The sequence below is a fragment of the Macaca thibetana genome, chromosome 13, assembly GCF_024542745.1.
Source record: "Macaca thibetana thibetana isolate TM-01 chromosome 13, ASM2454274v1, whole genome shotgun sequence".
Classification (NCBI taxonomy): domain Eukaryota; kingdom Metazoa; phylum Chordata; class Mammalia; order Primates; family Cercopithecidae; genus Macaca; species Macaca thibetana.
Genome location: NC_065590.1, coordinates 42069598 through 42089964, shown reverse-complemented (window position 1 = coordinate 42089964; position 20367 = coordinate 42069598). Strand labels below are relative to the sequence as shown.

The following is a 20367-nucleotide window of genomic DNA, read 5'->3' as shown; positions in this document are numbered from 1 at the left end:
AGTACCAGGCTCCATATCTCAGGCCTCTGTTCCTGGTCTTCTCCTTCCCTGAATTTTCTCTGCCTTTGCAGCCTGCCTACCTCCCATTCTTCCTTTCAGACCTTCCTTTGAAGCAACCTTGTCCAGGAAGGCTTTGCAACCTGAAGTCTTCCTCCTTAGATATTTATAACTCTTTGAGCTCCTCTATTAATTATAACAAGGTAGTAAGTGACAGAACATCTGACACCAGATGGCTCAAACAAACAAATGAAAAGCACCCTACCTTTGGAAGGTACATCCACATTCTGGCATAGTTGGATTACAGGATCAGAGCAAAGCCATCCAGATTCTGTATCTCTCCCTCCGTCTCTTAACTCTAGGTTACCTCTCTCCTCGGGCAGCCCCTACCCACACAGCTGTAACAGCATTGGCAGCTTCTTGGGCTACATTATTTCAGGGTGTGGGAACAGAGGAGGAGTTACTATGTCAACATCCCCAGAGGCTGAAAATGCCCCTGACTAGACCACTTTATTCCATCGCTGTGGTCAGGAGGTTGTGCAGGGCCATGAGGCTGCACAGGTGGTTGTTATGCATTGCATGACACTAAGAAGTGCCATTCACATAGTCTGCAACACAGCTATGGGACTGAGCACACCCCTTCACCTCTCTGGGTCTCGGTTTCATGAGTCAGATAAGAGTGGCAAATCTGAGGTCTCCTTTAGTCCTATAGATCTACCATTCCATCACTCGGTGACCTCCTCTGTTGAAATAGTATTTTAATGGTTTGGCTATCTTTCCATGAAAAGCTCTTAAACTCTCTTTTTATCTATGTTCATCCCCTTTCAGAAGAACAAGTCGGTGGTAAGCTTTTTCAAAAAGAGGAAGCAGAGAAGCCCAAAGAAATTAAGATGTAAAAATAGTACATTGTGAAAATTCTCAGTTCCACGTGACCACTGGTTTTATCTATTTGGGTGGATAAGTTATAATGTGGTCGCCATTTGCTGAGTGTTTGTTACATGCTTGCTTCTAAATGTTCCTTGTGTTACATCTTCTAGTTTCTTCTGGTGACCCCCCATGGACTAGATGGTACTGTACCTGTTGTTCCCATTTTATAGACAAAGAAAATAAGCCCTGGAAAGTTGCTCGGGGTGCATGTTTACTGAATGGTGTCATCTGGATTTGAACATATGTTTGCTGGGCTTCACATTTCTCTCTGACCCGACACACTTGTGTCACTCCTTCATCAGAGTCTCTGATGGCGTTCATCGAGTCTCAACTCGGGGCTCTAGCCCAAGGGAGTAACACACTTGCTGGTTCACAGGAACATGAGTGTTTTTAAAAGGAAGATTCAATTTTAATACAATTAATAATTATAAATAACAATTTTATATTTGGAAATTTTTATTTTCTGACAAAAGTATAGAAAGTAAAATTCAATAAAATACTCTTGGCTGGTCGCAGTGGCTCATGTCTATAATCCCAGCCCTTTGGGAGGCCAAGGCGGGCGGATCATGAGGTCCAGAGATTGAGATCATCCTGGCCAACATGGTGAAACCCCGTCTCTACTAAAAATACAAAAATTAACTGGGCGTGGTGGCACACGCCTATAGTCCCAGCTACTCGAGAGGCTGAGGCAGGGGAATTGCTTGAACCTGAGAGGCAGAAGTTGCAGTGAGCCGAGATTGCACCACTGCACTCCAGCCTGGTGACAGAGCAAGACTCCATCTCAAAAAAAAAAAAAAAAAAATACTCTTGGCAAGTGGGGACACACAGACAAGAGAGGTGCTTCTTCATATATCAGAACTTTGGGTCAGGGATGACCTTTGAGATTTGTATGTTGATCTGATGAAGAAATTGTTTTTAAAAAGCTGAAAAGCACAGATGGATACAATAATTGGCAGGTCTTATTTTAGTCAGTATCTGTCTCAATTCAGCCTCTACTTTGCTGCCCAGGGCTGTGTGTATGCCACTAACCTTTCCCAGGGAGTGCTGGTCAACCAGGAGAGCAGGCTGGATATTGTAGGGGAGCCCTGCCTCTCCAGGCAGCAGCAGGTAGGTCAAGACTCAGGCAGCCTCTCTTCCAAGCCTGGCTTCCTGGATCTTTGTCCAACCCTAACGTGTGATGGGAGGTACACAATGCAAATATAACCAAAGAGACCTAACTGGGTTGCTGCTGAAAACAAGGGCTTTTTCATATGAAAATGTCACATTAAGGAAAGAATACCACCCAAGCTGATAGAATACCACGCCACCTGGGCCGGGCGCGGTGGCTCAAGCCTGTAATCCCAGCACTTTGGGAGGCCGAGACGGGCAGATCACGAGGTCAGGAGATCGAGACCATCCTGGCTAACACAATGAAACCCCGTCTCCACTAAAAATACAAAAAAATTGGCCGGGCGTGGTGGCGGCGCCTGTAGTACCAGCTACTCGGGAGGCTGAGGCAGGAGAATGGCGGGAACCCGGGAGGCGGAGCTTGCAGTGAGCCGAGATCGCGCCACTGCACTCCAGCCTGGGCGACAGAGCCAGACTCCGTCTCAAAAAAAAAAAAAAAAAAAGAATACCACGCCACCTGTTCCCACAGGAAGGTGGAACCAAGGTGGTCCCTGCTTGTCCACGCATGGTGCACCATCTCTTGGTGTTGCTAGAGTAATGAATAAATGTTCTTGTATTCCAGTGAGTTTCCTAGTGGATGGTTCACTGACCTGTTTATTTGCAGGCCTAGATTCTTCTGTGTAAAAATGGAGACTTCATTTTGCCCTTAGCTTGAACCAGTGCTCAGTACCCACAAGTCCTATGTGATTCTGTCTACAAACTCGGTGGCAGTTGTTGGTGTAGTCCACCAAGTGTTTTTAGTACTTCACCTGGAACATGGAAGGATTATACGTCCTCCCCCTTGAAGTTGGGTGTGGCCACATCATTTGCATTGGTGAGTGAAGGTGAATGGAACTGAGGTGTGTCACTGCCAGGCAGGAACTGCAAGATTCATTCATCTTTCTCATTCTGGCAAAGCAACCAGCAATACCCGAGGCAGGGAAGCTCCATCAGCTTGTGTCTCTGAGTGAGTAGGATAAGCACAGCCTCTGTGTTGGCCCCCAATGGACGTGTAGCATGAGAAATAAATATTTGTTCCTTTAAGCCACTAAAATATTGGGATTATTTGTTACTGATACATAATCTAGTCAATGCTAACTGATAGAAACTCCAGCTCCCTCCAAGAATGCTACCACCCCATACCTCAGTAATTAATAATCCACTGTTTTCCTCTAATCATCAATATTTCATGCATTTTAGGTTTGTGCCTACAACTGAACTGTCTAAAACCAAGCCTCACATGTTATGCTTCCATATCCTTCACAATGGTAGAGTGTAGTGGCTAAGTGCACTGGCTTTAGAGTCTGGCAGAACTGGGTCCAAATCCCAGACCTATTCAGTGTGACCTTGGCCAAGTGATTTAACCTGGATGAGCCTCAGTTTCCCTATTCCTAAAATGGGGATAACAAGGCAGGCATCCTGGATTGCTGTGAGCTTGGGATTTATTAAATCCCGGGGACTTAGCAAGAAGCCTGGCACACAGTACGAGCCTAATGGTTTAACTTCAACAGTGCTGAACACACAGGAGGTGCTGACTTGCTGTGTGACTGGTGCCTCCTTTTGATGAGCAGGGTCTTCCAACTTTGGGCTCACAACCATAGCAACTTATAAGTCCCCCCTAAGAACTAATAAGCTATCAAATATTTGGAGACAGCTTTCGTGAGTACCATTCAGATGTATTCTTTTAAAATAACATCATCAATCAAAACTGCAATGAGATACCACTTCATATCTACCAGGACAGCCACAATGAAAAAGACAGACAATAACAATAACAGGTGTTGGCAAGGATATGGAGAAAGCTGAACCGTCATACACTGCTGGCAGAATGTAAAATCATGCAGAAGTTTTGACAAACGTCTGGCAGTTCCTTCAGCAGTTAAGCTTAGAGTTATCATATGATATCGTTTGGATGTTGTTCCTTGCAAATCTCATGTTGAAATTTGATCCCAGTGTTGGAGGTGGGGCCTGGTGGGAGTCATTTAGGTCATGGGGGCGGATCCCTCATGAATTGCTTGGTACCCTCCCATGGTAATGGGCAAGTTCTCGCTCTATTAGTTAAGGCAAGATCTGATTGCTAAAAAAACAGCCCAGCACCTCCTCATCTCTCCTGCTCACTCTCTCGCCATGTGACATACCTGCTCCCCCTCCACCTTCTGCCATGAGTAAAAGCTTCCTGAGGCCTCACCAGAAGCTGAGCAGATGCCAGCACCATGCTTGTACAGACTGCAGAACTGTGGGCCAAATAAACCTCTTTTCTTTATAAATTACCCAGCCTCTGGTATTTCTTTATAGCAATGCAAAACAGATTAACATCCCATATAACCCAGCACTTCCACTCCTAAGTATATACCCAAGAGAAATGAAAACATGTTTCCACACAAAAACTCACATATGAAAGTTCATGGAAGAATTATCCATAATAGCCAAACAGCAAAAACAACTCAAATGTCCATTAACTGATGAATGGTTAAACAAAATGTGATATATCCATGCAATGGAATATTATTTGGTCATAAAAAGAATAATACATGCTAGAATATAGACAAACCTTGAAAACATTATGCTAAGTGAAAGAAGCCAGAAACAAATATTCCCATGTTGCATGACTCCATTTATATGAAACGTCCAGAATAGGCAGGTCCACAGAGACAGAAGGTTGTTTGCTGGGGGCTAGTGCTGTGGGATCAGGAATTAGGGAGTAATGGCCAAAGGGTGTGGGGTTTCTTTATGGGGAATGAAAATGTTCTGGAATTCATGGTGATAGTTACAGAACTCCATGGATATACTTTTTAAAACCCCTCTGATTCGTACATTTTTAAAAGGTGGTTTTACGGTATGTGAATTATATCTCAATTTAAAAATGTATCCTCTTCAACAAAAGCACAGGTGGGTACCTGTCCACATGGAAAGCTTTGCTTGGGGCAGGACAGGAAGACATTCATGCAGCATGTATCTTTAGAAACTTACAACAAAAGGTGGCAATGAGTTCTGCCCTCACCCGTGACAGATAAACATCCCTTCTCCAGAAGAGCCTGCCAGCAGGAAGGGCAGCTCGGAGCCTCTCACAAAAAGTCTGCAAGGAGCAGCCCAGTCCTGACTTCTCTGGACACCTGGGAGTTGGATTCAGTGGTCTCTGCAAACACACACTTGGCCAGAAAGTCCTGAAGCCAGTTTCTTGTATGGGCAACAGAGGAAGGTGGGAGGACTGCTGGAAGTGAGAGGGCTGAGGGGCGACAGAGCCAAATAAGATGAGGCTTAGCCACACTGAGATTGCCCCTGTAAGTCAGTGGTGACCACTCTAAGGATAAGCCGGTAAGTCAGTGGCCAGCTTACCCACTCTGCGTATTTCTCTTATGTTCCAGGTGATGTCACCTGGGGTAGCAGACAACGCCAGTTGCCGGTAGTTCTCAGAGAATGGTGCCTGGTCACTGGGAAACTGGTGAGGGAGGAAACTGAGAAGAGGAGCAAAATCTCATTTTGAACAAACCCTCCAGGTGACTCCAGTGCACGCAAAGTTTGAAAACTACTGGCCTGAGGTGGGCAGATTATTTGAGGTCAGGAGTTAGAGACCAGCCTGGCCAATATGGTGAAACCCCATCTCTACTAAAAATATAAAATAGCTGAGTGTGATGGCTGTAATCCCAGCTACTCGGGGGCTGAGGCAGGAGAATCGCTTGAACCCAGGAGGCAGAGGTTGCAGTGAGCTGAGATAGTGCCACTACACCCCAGCCAGGGTGACAGAGCTAGGCTCCATCGCAAATAAAGAAAAAAAGAAAAACCACTGGCCTACATTCTGGCCATGGTCACCTCTCTTCCTCAGTATCAGAACCCTGGCTTTGCTTGGGAAAAAGGGGATCAGGGCCACACACTCAGGACACAGGAGAGGCCGACAGAAGGACTCAGGGCCACTGAGATCACAGAGCTGCTGCACCTGCCCTGACCTGCAAACCTCCAGTCTAGGCTTGTGCAGTTGGGAAAGTTAAACCCCTAATTTGCTGAAGTTGCTGCTTTCAGGTTCCTGCTATTTACAACTGAATCCATTCTCTACCGGTGAACCTGGGGACAGGGAGTTCTGAAAACACCAGGTTTGTCCTGGTTGGAGAAGTGTGAAATTTGTCTCTTGCAGGAACCAAGCACATGGGCTGTCATACAGGCAAGGGGCCAGGGTTCAGAGCTAGATTTCTGGTTTCAGTTTCTCTGCAGGGCTGGGACAGGCCAGCTGGGCCAGGCCATGGGTGAAGTGGGCGGGCTCTGACCAGAGTGCCAGGGGTGCCATCCCGGGTGTTCATGCCTTGCCCCCTGCTTCGGTCTTGGCTGCTTTCTCCTAGGACCTGGCAGTTGACAACTCTCTCCCATGACAAAAAGTCTGGGCCTGGGTGGCTCCAGTGTCAGTTCAGTGACTCAATAACATCACCAAGGACCCTGGCTTTTTATTTTTATTTTTGTATTTTTTTGAGACGGAGTTTCACTCTTGTTGCCCAGGTTGTGGTGCAGTGGCGCAATCTCGGTTCACTGCAGACTCCGCGTCCTGGGTTCAAGCAATTCTCCTGCCTCAGTCTCTCTAGTAGCTGGGATTACAGGCATGCACCACCACGCCCAGCTAATTTTGTATTTTTAGTAGAGATGGGGTTTCACCATGTTGGTGACTCCTGACCTCAGGTGATGTGCTTGCCTTGGCCTCCCAAAGTGCTGGGATTCAAGGCCTGAGCCACCACACCTTGAATGGCTTTTTAATTCATTAATTAATTCAGTAAAGATTTGTTGAATACCTATTAGATGCCAGGTGCTGCTCTAGGTGTCGGGGAAATGGACCAGGGTGCTGCTCTCTGGAAGTTCACGTTTGTGTGTGTGTGAGTGTGGGTGAGCATGTGAGTGAGACAGTGTGAGCGTGTGCATGTATCAGGGAGCGTGAGTGAGTGCATATGAGTGCGACTGTGTGTGTGTGAGAGTGCATGTGAGCATGAGGAAGTGTAAGAGTGTGTGTGTGAGAATAAACAAGTCCTTAAAGTGTGAAGGGCTAATATGTACTCGGAAAAACAATAAGGCAGGAAAAGGGAATAGAATGGTTAAGAAGGGGGTGCATTAGAAAGAGGGTGGTCAGAGAATGCCTCTCCAAGGTGGTGACATTTACACAGGGAGCTGAAGCAAGTGGGTGAACAGGCCAGGTGTCTGGGCTGAGATCACTCCAGGCTGAGAGCAGCCCAGGTGAAGCAGAACAGCCAGGGCAGAGGCCATGAGGCTGGAGTGTGCTGGAACATTCAAGGATCAGCAAGGAAGCCAGAGGTTGGCTTGGAGGGAGGGAGGGGGAGAGTAAAAGGATGAGATCAAAGAGGCAGCGGGGAGTCAGATCACATGGGGCTTTACGGATTTGGAATTTTATTCGTGGAGAGGGAGGGAGCCACTAGTGGGTTTTGAGGAGAAGAGCAATGAGTTCTGACTTCCGAACAGAGTCATCCTCACTACTGTGCACAGAACATTCTGAGGGACCCTCACCATCCTCTGCTCCGCCACCCTGTGTTTTGGCTTTACCTTTAGACTTCTGTCCTCCAGGTCACAGGATGGTTGCCATGGCTCCAAATGTGACATGTACACCTCACTCACGTCCAGGCCGCTGATATCTGCAGATAAAACTAGATCACACCACAGATTTATGTTACTGTGAATTCACTGACCCCAGCCTCACTCAGCTCTCAATATTGCCTGGAAAACCTCCTCTATCTCCCCAGCAAGATTTAGCCTGTTCTCCCCAGCAGCTATTTCCAATTATCATCATTTTCTTCAAACCCGCAATACCACTACTGTCCTCTCAGAGATGGTCAACCTCTTATTTCACAGAAAAAAAAGCAGAAATCATTAGGTGGAAATCCCCTCAGCTGCCACCAAACCTATCATGAGGCTCTTGTCAGCATCTGCCTCATCGCCCTGCTTCCTCCGTGTGAGGCGGCCCTCACAGGTGTCAAGGCAGTCCGTCCTGGGCTTCTCCCATGCCACCCCCTCCAGCACATTCTCAGGGATGCATCCTATTGCTCACCTCCTCTTTCCCTCCTGTGTTTTCAACATCTTCCTTCTCTACTGGCTTCTTCCCATCTTTTCCCCAGTCTTAAAAAGAAATAAACAAACAAATGCTAAGTTAGAGACACCAAGCACAAAAGGTCACACACTGTAGGATTCCATTTATTTTCTATTTTCTCTCTCTCTCTCTCTATATATATATATAGATAGATAGATAGATAGATAGATAGATAGATAGATAGATAGATAGATTTATATATATATATAGAATTTTAGTAGAGACAAGGGCTTGCTTGAACTCCTAAGGTTAAGTGATCCTCCCGCTTCAACCTCCCTAAGTGCTGGGATTACAGGTGTGACCCACCACGCCCAGCCAGGATTCCATTTATATGAAATATTCAGTACAGGTAAATTCATAAAGACAGCAGATTAGTGGTTGCCTGGGGCTGAGGGGAGGGGGAATGGGAAGTGACTGCTTATTGTATATGGAATCTTTTTAGCAGATGATGAAACGTTTTGGAACCAGAGAGAAGTGATGGCTGCACAACACTGTGAATGTACTGAATGCCACTGTACGCTTTAAAATGGCTAATTTTGACCGGGCACGGTGGCTCACATCCATAGTCTCAGCACTTTGGGAGGCTCAGGCAGGCTGATCACTTGAGGTCAGGAGTTTGAGACCAGCTTGGCCAACATGGCAAAACCCCATCTCTACTAAACATACAAAAATTACCCAAGTGTGGTGGCGGGCGCCTGTAATCCCAGCTACTCAGGAGGCTGAGGCAGGAGAATCGCTTAAACCTGGGAGGCGGAGGTTGCAGTGAGCAGAGATCAAGCAGTGGCTGTACTCCAGTCTGGGTGACAGAGTAAGACTCTGTCTATAAAATAAAATAAAATAAAATAAAATAAAATAAAATGGTTAATTTTATGTTATGTAAATTTCACCTCAATAGTAATAAGAAACAGACTCAATTTCATATTGTCTTCAGACACCTCAAACCTAATATGGTTAAAATTCAGCTCACCAATTGGCCCCTCGCTCCCTATTTCAGTCAGTGGTGTCTGGTCCACAATGTGTGGCCATACAGGTTGTAGCCGGCACAGAGGCCTCTAGCCAGGAGGAGTGTGGGAGACAGAATCCAGCCCATGTCACTCATAGGCTGTCACCTTGGCAATAGCTACCCCTGCTCAGCGGGCCCTGTTTCTAACTCTCACAAAGGTACCTTATGGACTGGAGGTAGACTAGAAATAGAATTGCATGGCCCACCATTGTCGTGCGAGGCAGACACCTGAGCCTCATTCTTGACCTTTCTTTGAGCACACAGAACCATCACCCACACCATCCAGTCAATTACTAAGTCTTGTCAATTCTTCTTTCTGTCCTCCTCCCTCCAATGCCACCAACCTGACCGGGCCACCATTATCTCTCACCTACAAATGTGGAGAACATAGATCTCCCATCCTTGTGCTTCTAGGATTAACGCTTATGGCCAACTCACCTGGGGTGACAGGTGTCCTTGTTTCTCCATTAGGTGGAGCTCAGCAATGGAAAGACCATGGTAAGTGCCGGGGCCTCAGCCTCTTCTTCCCCTCCTCATCCTGGCCACAGGAAGGCAGTGATTCTCCAGAGGAGACCCAGATGGATGCCTGCGTGGCTGACCCAGGCCTAGATAGGAGGGAACCATTGGGCAAGGAGTGCTTGGAAACCCATTTGGCCCTCACGACAAAGGCATATTTGCCAACTGTTTATACAGGAATAAAGGTGAGGTTTGGCTTCCACAAGGAGGCCACCTTTGTCTATTTCTCAAACTGCTTTCACAGTGAGAATGAAAACCAAAAAAAAAAAGAGCCTGGATTACTAATCTAGAATTTTTATAAGGTTTCGGTTTCCATTTTCTTGCCAAAGTGATCCTTCTGACATGCAAATCCAATCCAATCATTCTGTTTCCCCGAACAAAACCACACCCTGACATCTCATTGCCCTCATGATAAAATACAAATCTTTAACAGGGCCTGAAGTACCCTGGGTGATCTGGTCCATGTTTAGCTCTCCAGGCGTAACTCTCACCACTTCCTTCCTTGCCCTCTCTGCTTGTTGGGCAGCCATGGAATTGCACCATCGAGGTCTCCTGCTGCAGGGAGCAGTCAAGTGACAGCCACAGCTCCTGCCCTTTGGGATCCCTCACTGCATCCCTCCAAAGCCACATGTCCTCTGAGCTAATTCCAGCCAAAGGCTGAGCATAGCATGGCACTAGCTTCTGCCTGATGGGGAATTCTTCTGAGGGCCAGCTTTGGCTCAGGGACTCCCCATCTGCCTGGCCAAAACCTTCTTAGAACCACGCGCAGTCTGCGACTTTCGTCTCCAATCATCCTTCCTGCCCTGGCTCCTTCCGCCAGGTCAGACCCACATCATGATTCAGCAGAAAACTCCTCCTCTCGCCGCCTGCTCCTCCTGCTCTGTTAATGAACATGCCTGTCATACAGAACTACCTCCCATCACGTTCTGCTCTCTTCCCCTGGCTTTGTATGTGCTGCTCCCTCTGCCTGAAAGATTCTCTCCCTGACCCTTTCCCTGGCCAGCCTCTATGCACCCTACAGGATCCAGCTTAGTGGTCACTTCATTCACCAGAGACAGGCATTGATGGCTCACTGAGGCCCAGGCATTGTTCTGGGGGGCACTGGGGATGCAATAAGGAATACAAAATAGGTAAAGCCCCTGCTTTCACCAAGCTTATTTTGTGGTGAGTAAATGGTCAATAAACATATTTTTCAAAACAGATCCACAATCCGCTGGTAGAAAAGATCAGTACTATCAAGAGAAAGCAGCATGAGGGCATGGAATGGAATGATAAAGGCGGTGGGGTGGGGGGAGATTGTTTTAGACAGAAAGATTGGAGAAGGCTCCTTGTGGAGGTGACGACTGAGCAGAGTCCTAAATAACATGAATGAGCAAGTCATGGAGTCATCTGGGCAAAGCTCTTTCCAGGCCAGGGGAAGGCATCCAGACAGCAGAGGGCAGCTGCAGGGGCCTGCCGCTCATGGCTCTGGGGTGAGTGCCCTTCCTGTGGGCTCCTGCAGCCCCTCTTGCTTCCCTAGCAGAGGGCACGTGCACTAGTTAAGGGAAACTCTTTGACTGGTCTGCCTCCCCTTCGGACAGCAACTCGGTGAGGACAGGACACTTGCTCGTCAGCCTAACTTGTTAGTACCCTATTCCCTGAGCCTTGCACAGCTCTCGATGTGCAGTAAGTTCTGATGGCTGAATGCATAATTACAATAATAGCTGTCCATTCATACAGTGTGCCTGGTTCTGTGCTAAAGGTTTCACTCATATTTTCTCACTTAGAATTCCTAATAGCAAAGTAGGTAGCATTATCATCCCCGGGTGTACAGCCACAGTAGGCTAGTCACACTTTCTCTGCCAGGCCCAAGGAAACAGGCACAGAGAATTTAAATCACATATCATGGCTCTACAGCTGAAAAGTGTATTTCAAAATGTATAAAGGCTGGGTGTGGTGGCTCACACCTGTAATCCCAGCACTTTGGGAGTCTGAGGTGGGAGGCTTGCTTGAGGCCAGGAATTCAAGACCATCCTGGGCAAGATAGTGAGACCGTCTTTACAAAAAAAAATTTTTTTTAATTAGCTGGGTGTGGTGGTACACGCCTCTGGTCCCAGCTACTCAGGAGGCTGAGAGAGGAGGTTCACTTGGGCCCAGGAGTTTGAGGCTGCAGTGAGCTTTGATCACAATCAGAGGCAGGGGGTGCCCCCAGCAGGGTGTGATTTCGAAGGTGGAATTCTAACAGAAGGCTCCTAGCATGTTATGGTCAGAAGGGATGTTTAGAAGATCCCACCCCATCCGTTGCACACAGGGACACTGAGTCAGAAGGCTGAAGTGACTCTGAGGCTGCCTTACTATTTGCTCAAGCTTAAACTTGACAACAAGGATTACAAAAGCCATTTGATCAGAGGCCTGGCACTGCTTAACTGAAATGAGAAAACATGTTGCTGTAAGGATGATTATGTAAAGAAGGGATGCGGTTCACAGACTGGCCTTGCCCGTGTCTGCTGGAGCCCTGCCACAGTGACTCCAACATCCTGCCCACGCTGGCAAGCCCCGGCAGCCTTGGCCTGCTCTTTGCCTTAGCGTTGCCATGCTGCTTGCTGCAATGCCAACTGAACCCGTGTGCCAGCCACTCCCTGCCACTTTGGCAGTTCCTCTGGTGCTCCTGGCAGTGCCAGACACTATGCCATGGTTCAGGCTTTCCCCACCCCTGGAGCAAAAGAAACGTGCAAAAGGCCCATCGTTCTTACCATGGTAGAGGATGCATTCAGCCCCATCATTTTACAGCAGTGAAAACTGAGTCCATGAGGGGTGACATGACTTGCCCAAGGTTCCAAAGCTGGTTGGGGGCAGAGCCTAAGCAAGACTCCTGTTCATGGTTTCTTCCTCCTTTGGGGCTTCTGCCTCCTCTCTGGCTCTCTTCTCTAGTGATCCCTATGCTGCTTCCGTCTCCCTGTCCTCGCCCAAGGCCCCAGCATTAGTCCCGGCCACCATCCCTCATGCCCCATCATCTCTCTCAGCCTCTGCTCTGCTCTTGCCCCTCCAATCTATTCTCAAAAAAATAAGTCAGGTCACATTAGTTCCCTACCAAAAGCCCCTGATCACTCCGCCTCACCCAGAGGAGGGATCCTTGGCATGGCATTCTGGTCCTCCCCAGCCCAGTCCCAACTGACCTCTTCAGGTTCATTCCTAAGGCATCCCTACACAGCCCTGATATTCCAGCCACACTACTCAACTACCCCATAGACTGCTGCGAGGATTAAATAACGTCTGATAAGCGGACAGCACCTGGAGTGTAGTAAGAGCTGTCACCTGTGTGGGCTGGGCACTTTTCCACCAGACTGACTTCTAGAGCCCACCTGAGCTGGCTAGTGGGAGAGCACTGCTCTGCTGTCTGAGCCCAGACACATGTCCTTAACTGTGGCCCTGGCCAGACCCTCACCTCCCCAGTTCCAGGTTACACGCCCCAAGAAAAAAGGTACAATGAAGAACCCCTCTGCTGTCCACCATTTCTCAGGAACTTTTTCATTTTTTGAGAAAAAAAATTGATGTGGTTCCTATGAAATGGCTGCATGGTTTATTATTAGTTCCTGGCCCTCAAGAGCAGCGGGGAGCCACTGTCCCTCTTGGGTCCCCACCATCATAGCTGCAGGTCTCAACCTGGGGCTGGGGAAAGACCCCTGAATATTCCCCACAGGGGCACAGGGGCGGAATGGGCCGTAGGTGCTCTTTGTGTTCTAGCTACTGATTCGCACAGGGGGCACTTGCAGCCTTACAAGCTAAGGCATAAGAGCCCAGTTTCATGAATGCATCATATCACACCCAGAGGTGAGCTGTGGGCAGTGAGCAGTCCCAGTCGCAGCCTCCATGATGAAGGCAGATTCCTACCTGCTCTGAAAACCTGGCAGCTGTTGGCTCATGAGGTTATCCACCTGTCCGTCTGTCCATCCAGCCAATCATCCGTCCATTTCTCCAGGGGACATTAACTTTGCCTCTTTTCCACGTTTATTTGCTGAAAAAAACCCAGTGGAAGAATAAGGAAGATCAGAAAAGCAAACTAGCTCTCCAAAACTCTGATTTTTCCTTTCTCCTCCCTCTTTCTTTTTTTCCTTTCTTATACCTGGGGTACATATGGGGTGTCATGCAAGATAAATTACAAATAAGGATGAATTCAATTATCTCCCCTTTGTTACAGTTCATTCAGTTTCTGAAATATTTCAAACAAATGGACAAGTATGGAGAATAACGTAACAGTCATGAAAGACCCATCGTCCGCTCCAATGAACATTAGCTTTTCACCATATTTGCTTCGAGGTTTTTGTTTTCTTAGGAAACAAAACGCCATGGGTCCAGTTGAAGTTGCCTTCCTCAACATCACTCTGCCTCCTTTCTCTACAAGCTCTTCCCGTCCAGTGTGGTGTCTTCCAGCAGGATTTAGGCTTTTACTAGGCCCCTAGGTTTAGACCCCATAAACAATACATAGGATACCCTATAACAATATGACATATTGTTTATGGGAGTTTTGGATTTTGGATTTTATGGGCATGATATCATACTGTGTCTCCTTTTGCGACTTGCTTTTTAATTTTATTGGATTTTTAAAAGTTGCATGTGTAATACGTGCTGGTTATAACAAGTTCAAGCAACACAGAGATAAAGTAAGGAAAAGTTAATCATCTCCACCTGCCTAACTCGAATCCCACTGCTAACAGTTTAACAAACATCTTTCTGCACCTTTTCTGCTGCTCACACAAACATACACAGAGGCTTCATCATAAAAGCTCATGAAATGCTGAAGAAAGAGCCGGAGAAAGTTCAGGACAGGCCAGAGAGCATCTAGACCGGCAACATGAACAGACATGGCTCTCCTGTGCTACAGTAGTGAGAGGCAGCAGAGGAAGACATGAAACTTCCCCTGCCGTTAGCCCACATCCTGCTGGGTTTCCCCACTCACACCCGCCACGTGACAGGCCCAGTGGTCTGAGAGGTGTCCAGGGTCAGCGGTGAGCAGTGTCCTTTCTATTAAATGTCCTTGGACCTGGCAAATAGGGAGGGTCCAGGCCGTCACTCGCCAGCTGGGTGACCATGGCAAGCCTCTGTAGTAAAGGGGCAACAAGACCCCTGAAGTCCTTCCTGATTGATGATTGTCAATCAGATTGCTCTGACAGAGAGATGAGCTGCTGGTGGGTCTGAGAAGTGGAAGAGCCTTTGGGAAGCTAGACTGTCGAAGCTTACACTCTGGCTTTAGTTGTGCCTGAGAAGGAATTCAAGGATGATATGTGTTTTCTGACTGCTCCATGAACCAGGAATGAGTACACTGGATGCCAAGCAAGTTTCCAAGTGTTGGATTTTGTTTGCTTGTTTGTTTTCTTCTCTTTTTACTTTTTAAAAGTGTAATAGGACCAGGCATGTTATGCCCAGAGCTGGAATGGAATTTTTTTTTTTTTTGCCCTTGCCAAAAGAAAAAACAGAATCAATCATTAGAGCTTACGTTTTTGTTTTTTTTCTTTTCAAAATTAGTTTCATGTCACTGCAAAGCAGTAAGAGAAACTGAATGCAAGAAGGCTTTGGTCAGCTCCATCTGGGAGGTCTGTTCACTTGTTGACCCTTGAGGCTGTAATAGCTTGGAGAGGAGCATAAACCTTGCTGGGACTTATAAATTGAGATTTGACATGATTTCTAAAGATCTCTCCAGTTGTTACATTCTATAATTCTTCGTTTCTTTTCTTTTTCCACATGTATTCATTCAACAAACTTTTTTTGAGTGCCTAGTATATGTCAATCATTGTTCTAATAGCTGGGGATATCAGTGAAAAATCAGACAAACTCCCACCTCATGGAACGAAGAACTCCTTACACACAATGTCGACACACAGGGACTTCCAGCTTCATCAATATTCCAATAATTCAGTCACGCACCTTTCAGAGTGTATGGATCCCTATAACACCCTCATGACGTGGGTAGGACAGGTATTCCTAGTCCCCTTTTCCAAATGGGCAGACCAGGAACCACTACATGTAAGAATGGAACCTCAGAATGAACGATATTGTAGTCTCCAAGGAGACACAGCAGAGGTGGAATGCCCCAGATCTCACTTCCTGGAGCCTCTGTCCAGCTCATCTCACAGAATGGGAAAATCCACTGTGCATGTCTTCCGATTTCATGCCAAGGAGAAGCTTAAGTTTCCAGACCTGACTCAAAAAGCCAGTGGTGAATTCTGAAAAATGATACTGGGTAAGTGAGGCTAGGATTCCTGACTCCTTGAGCAAATAAAGCTCCCTACCCTGTGTCATTTGTCCATAATGTTTAAAACCCCATTTGGTATCCTTAAAGTTGAAAATAGCTCTCTCATTCTTCATTTTTCTCTTTCTTTCCTTTTCCCTGGCCTGGTATTGGCCCCAACAGCAGCAGTCTACAGCCCCTGTGCAGGCCGGGGCACTGACCCCTCCTCAGGCCCCAGTAGAGGGGCAGGTGGCCATTCAATCTCTTCCATCAATGGCTTCCAGTACCAGCCCAGAAATTCCCTAAATTGCCCAATGGGGCCTTTCCAGGGCACTTAATAACTTGCCCATAGCCCTGGATCCCCTAGCTCTGGGATCCTGGCCAATATTCTCCAAACTCTTTTCATGAGCAATGAAAGGGCTCTTTAGTGTTGCAGTCAAATGCAGCATCTTTTCTCCCTTTTTCTTGGAGGGCTGTGAACCCCTTTTAGGCTGCTGCTGTCTCTCCAGCATGGCCCATCTATCAGAGAGTTCAGATCCCGAGTGTGGGCCTGCTGGGTAAGAAGGGGGCTTCTGTGGTGACTGGGGAGTTTGGAGCTCCCAACAAACTCTCAGGCAGCCTCAAGTTGGCAGCACAGACATAAGAGATTATCTGAACCGAATCTGCTCCTAAAAATATGCTGCATGGAACACTTTAGTGTGTTCATGAAGATCATGGCAAAAAAAAAAAAGGAAAATTTTAGGATAACAAGTGTCTATATTTCATTAAAATAGAGAAACAGGGCGGGGTGTGGTGGCTCACACCTAGCCCATAAAACCTAGCACTTTGGGAGGCCAAGGTGGAAGAACTGCTTGAGGACAGGAGTTTGAGACCAGCCTGGACAACATATATCCGTATAAATTAAAATTTTAAAAAATAAAAAATGAAAAATAAATAAAATGGAGAAAATGATAATGCATTGCCAACCTATCCCAAAACCTCAATCAATATCCTCTTAATCACTAAGACACTCAAACATTTATGTAAACATCCACCAAGGAGCTCTGAACAATAGAAATCAGTGTTTCCCAGAGTATGAACCTGGACCAGCAGCATTAGTATCACTTGGGAACTTGTAAAAAATGCAAATTATCAAGGAAGGGTATGGTGGCTCACACTTGTAATCCCAGCACTTTGGGAGGCCAAGGTGGGGGGATCATTTGAGCTCAGGAGTTCGAGATCAGCTTGGGCAACATGGTGAAACTTCATCTTTACAAAAAGTACCAAAAAGTTAGCCAGGCATGGTGGCACATGCCTGTGGTCCCAGCTACTCGGGAGGCTTAGGTGGGAGGATGGCTGGAGCTGGAACCTGGGAGGCAGAGGTTGCAGTGAACCAAGATCTCACCACTGCACTCCAGCATGGGCAACGGAGCCAGACCTTTTCTCAAAAAAAAAAAAAAAGAAGCAAATTCTCAGACCCCACTCTAAACCTACTAAAGCAGACTCTGAGATGGGGTTCAGCAATCTGAGTTTTGGCAAAACCTCCAAGAGATTCTGATGCTTGCTGAGGTCTAAGAATCACTGATATGAAGCATTGAACAATTATCTAATTATTGAACATTGGGTGAAATCATCAGTGGGTACCTTTGTGTTCAAGATTGTTGGATTGAGTTATTAGATATGAACTACATTTTACTTCTCCATCACAAAAAAATAAAAATAGTGACATCACTTATTAAGAATCCACAGTGAATGCATAGAGTGCCCAGAAAGAATTGGACACGCACGTGCACGGGACATGTGCATGCCTATGTTCATCTCACATATGATTTTGCCTCTCACAATACACTTGATTACTTTTCCCTTCCTTCCTTCCTTCCTTCCTTCCTTCCTTCCTTCCTTCCTTCCTTCCTTTCTTTCTTTTGTGTGTGTGTGTGTGTGTGTGTGTGTATGTGTGTGTGAGATGGAGTGTCACTCTTGTTGCCCAGGCTGGAGTGCAATGGCGCAATCTCTGCTAACTGCAAACTCTGCCTCCCGGGTTCAAGTGATTCTCCTGCCTCAGCCTCCTGAGCAGCTGGGATTATAGGCGCCTGCCACCATGCTCAGCTTATTTTTGTATTTTTAGTAGAGACGGGGTTTCACCATGTTGGTTGGGCTGGTCTCGAACTCCTGACCTCAGGTGATCCACCCACCTTGGCTTCCCAAAGTGCTGGGATTACAGGCATGAGCCACCACGCCTGGCCTCAACTTTTCTTCTTCTAATGTGTGGGGGTTGTTGAGGCCTCTTAGGCTCAACAGCTTTAGTCATAGGCTTTTCAACTTTCTTACAAGACATCTTCCCAATATGGCAGAACAACATAGACATGAGAGGCGCTTCTACCAGTGGGAGAGCTGAAATGTGCCTGTCATACATCCTCCACCCTTCCACTAGGACCTGGAAGGTTGCTGGAGAGCAGATTGTAATAGAGTGTTTTGATTTACATAGCACATTTTTTTCTTCTCTTTTTTAAGCTACCAATTCTTGAACCTGCATCACATAGCAAATTTTAAGTAAAAATATTGCTAGGTCTTTATAATAAATGTTTGGAGAGTGAAAGTTCAAATGGTGGGTCTCACTCTTGGAGGAAGTGCTGATGAATCAATGGATGCTGGCCTCAGTTCCCAACCTGTCCAGGCACAGCAGGGTGATTCAGGACTGAATTCCCAGTCCCTGCAGGCTAATAGACGGTCCTAGCCTATTTGTTTACACAACCGTCCTGGCAGTTGTTTAACTTCAGCCTCATTTCAGATGTAAAATATTTCAAGTGCTTTCTCTTTGCAGGTCCAGAAGGAACTGTCAGGCAAAGATTTTATCTGTTATCTTCGTGTGAGGGCTTAAATGAAGAACCAGGAACTGAAAGAGATTAATTCGTCAAATTATTATGGAGGCCTGTCATGCCTGGGTGTGAGGAGGACAAGAATGATTAAGACAGGGGATGCCGACCTCCATGGGCTTACAATGTAGAGGAGCTGGAACTTGAGGTTGTAATGGAAACCGAAAATTCAAGTCTTTTATCTCCTGGGGAAGGCTGTACCGAGGGTAATGCTTCTCATTTATTTATGTGTTAAATAATGTATTTTATAAATTGGACGGCCGGGTGTGGTGGCTCACACCTGTAATCCTAACACTTTGGGAGGCCGAGGCAGGTGGATCATATGAGGTCAGGAGTTTGAAACCAGCCTGGCCAACATGGTGAAACCCTGTCTCTACTAAAAATATAAAAAAAGTTAGCTGGGCATGGTGGTGTGTGCCTGTAATCATAGCTACTTGGCAGGCTGAAGCAGGAGAATTGCCTGAACCTGGGAGGCAAAGTTTGCAGTGACCGGAGGTCGCACCACTGCACTCCAGCCTGGGTGACAGCGAGATTCTGTCTCAAAAAAAAAGTGTTTAACAATAATGTATTGTACACTTAAAAATTTTGGGGGGTAGATCTTATGTTAAGTCTTCTTACCACGATAAATTTTTAAAAATAAAATGACTTAGTTAACATTGCATTCTTTTTGTTAAAAAACTCCTGTGCTCACCATTTCCCATAGGAAGCTGCATAGCAAGGGGGTCTTACCCCTGATACTGCTACTGTCAGCACGACTTCTGGGGATGAGGCACTGTGGTGGGGTCTTCCTTTTCTAAGACCATGATGGGGTCTGGGTGGATGCCTTCCTCTCCTTGCTGGGGTGGGAAATTGGGAGGTGTTGCAAATCAGTGGTTGTGGCAGCTGCTGATAAAGAAGTCAGTGGTGTCTGGTTTTCAAGGCCAACAAGGGGAATAAATAGTACCTACCTCTCTCCCCTCATCCACTGTGCTATGTCGTGTTATTAGGAGCTTCACTTGCCTCATGGGAAAATTAATAAATGTTTTTTAAAGCCCAGTCTCAAACGTTGCAGAGGCATGAGGTGAGGCTAAAGATTAACGGGTGGGTATGACCTGTCCAAAGGGGAGACAGGGACTCTAGAGACAGGGGACCTAGGGGAGGAAGAGTGCCACAGAGGCAGAGACCTGCATATACCCTCTGCAGTGCCCCAGGGACTTTGAGGCCCTTGGGGAGGTTCCTTGTAAGCCAGGGCAGCAGGGGCTGGGGAGCCACTGCACGGCTGGCGGTTTGCCTGGGCCTAGGATCAGGTTCCTCACAGACTCGTCCCATGGAGATGGAGGCCTGCTCCAGGGATGGGGCTACACTGGGCTTCCCATCAGTTGGCAGGCAGGTGCTCACAGTCGGATGGATTAAATTTTTTTAAAAAGGAGAAATATGACATTTCTCATACCTGAATGTTGTGAAGCAAATTTATACCCGTTAGACTTGACTCTGGATAAACGCATCCCTGCAATCTCCTGGCAAGTGAGAGGCATTGAAGGATGCACCAGAGAGCAGGGACCTGTGGAGGGTTAGAAAACAAAGCCCTTTGAGGGAGCTGAAGAGATTTTCTCATTGGCCAAAAACTGACAAACAGGGAGTCGCATATGACAAAGGCAAAACGGAAGGG

The 20367-nt window shown here is 46.9% G+C and overlaps 1 long non-coding RNA gene across 5 annotated transcripts in view; it reads right to left on the bottom strand.

The window, feature by feature from the left end:
- The window catches only part of LOC126934223 (uncharacterized), an 83328-nt gene that overhangs the window by 24593 nt on the left and 38368 nt on the right, over positions 1-20367 (bottom strand). For 2 of the 5 annotated variants that reach the window (XR_007718878.1, XR_007718877.1), the window contains exons 1-6: positions 15564-15884; positions 13533-13656; positions 9585-9751; positions 8819-8963; positions 8105-8172; positions 7603-7703 (exon numbers count right to left, since the gene is read on the bottom strand). This is a non-coding gene — a long non-coding RNA (uncharacterized LOC126934223). Of the gene's footprint in view, positions 1-5802; positions 7704-8104; positions 8173-8818; positions 8964-9584; positions 9752-13532; positions 13657-15477; positions 15885-20367 lie in introns of those variants that run through there. The other 3 variants (XR_007718874.1, XR_007718876.1, XR_007718875.1) reach the window with 3 other exon arrangements.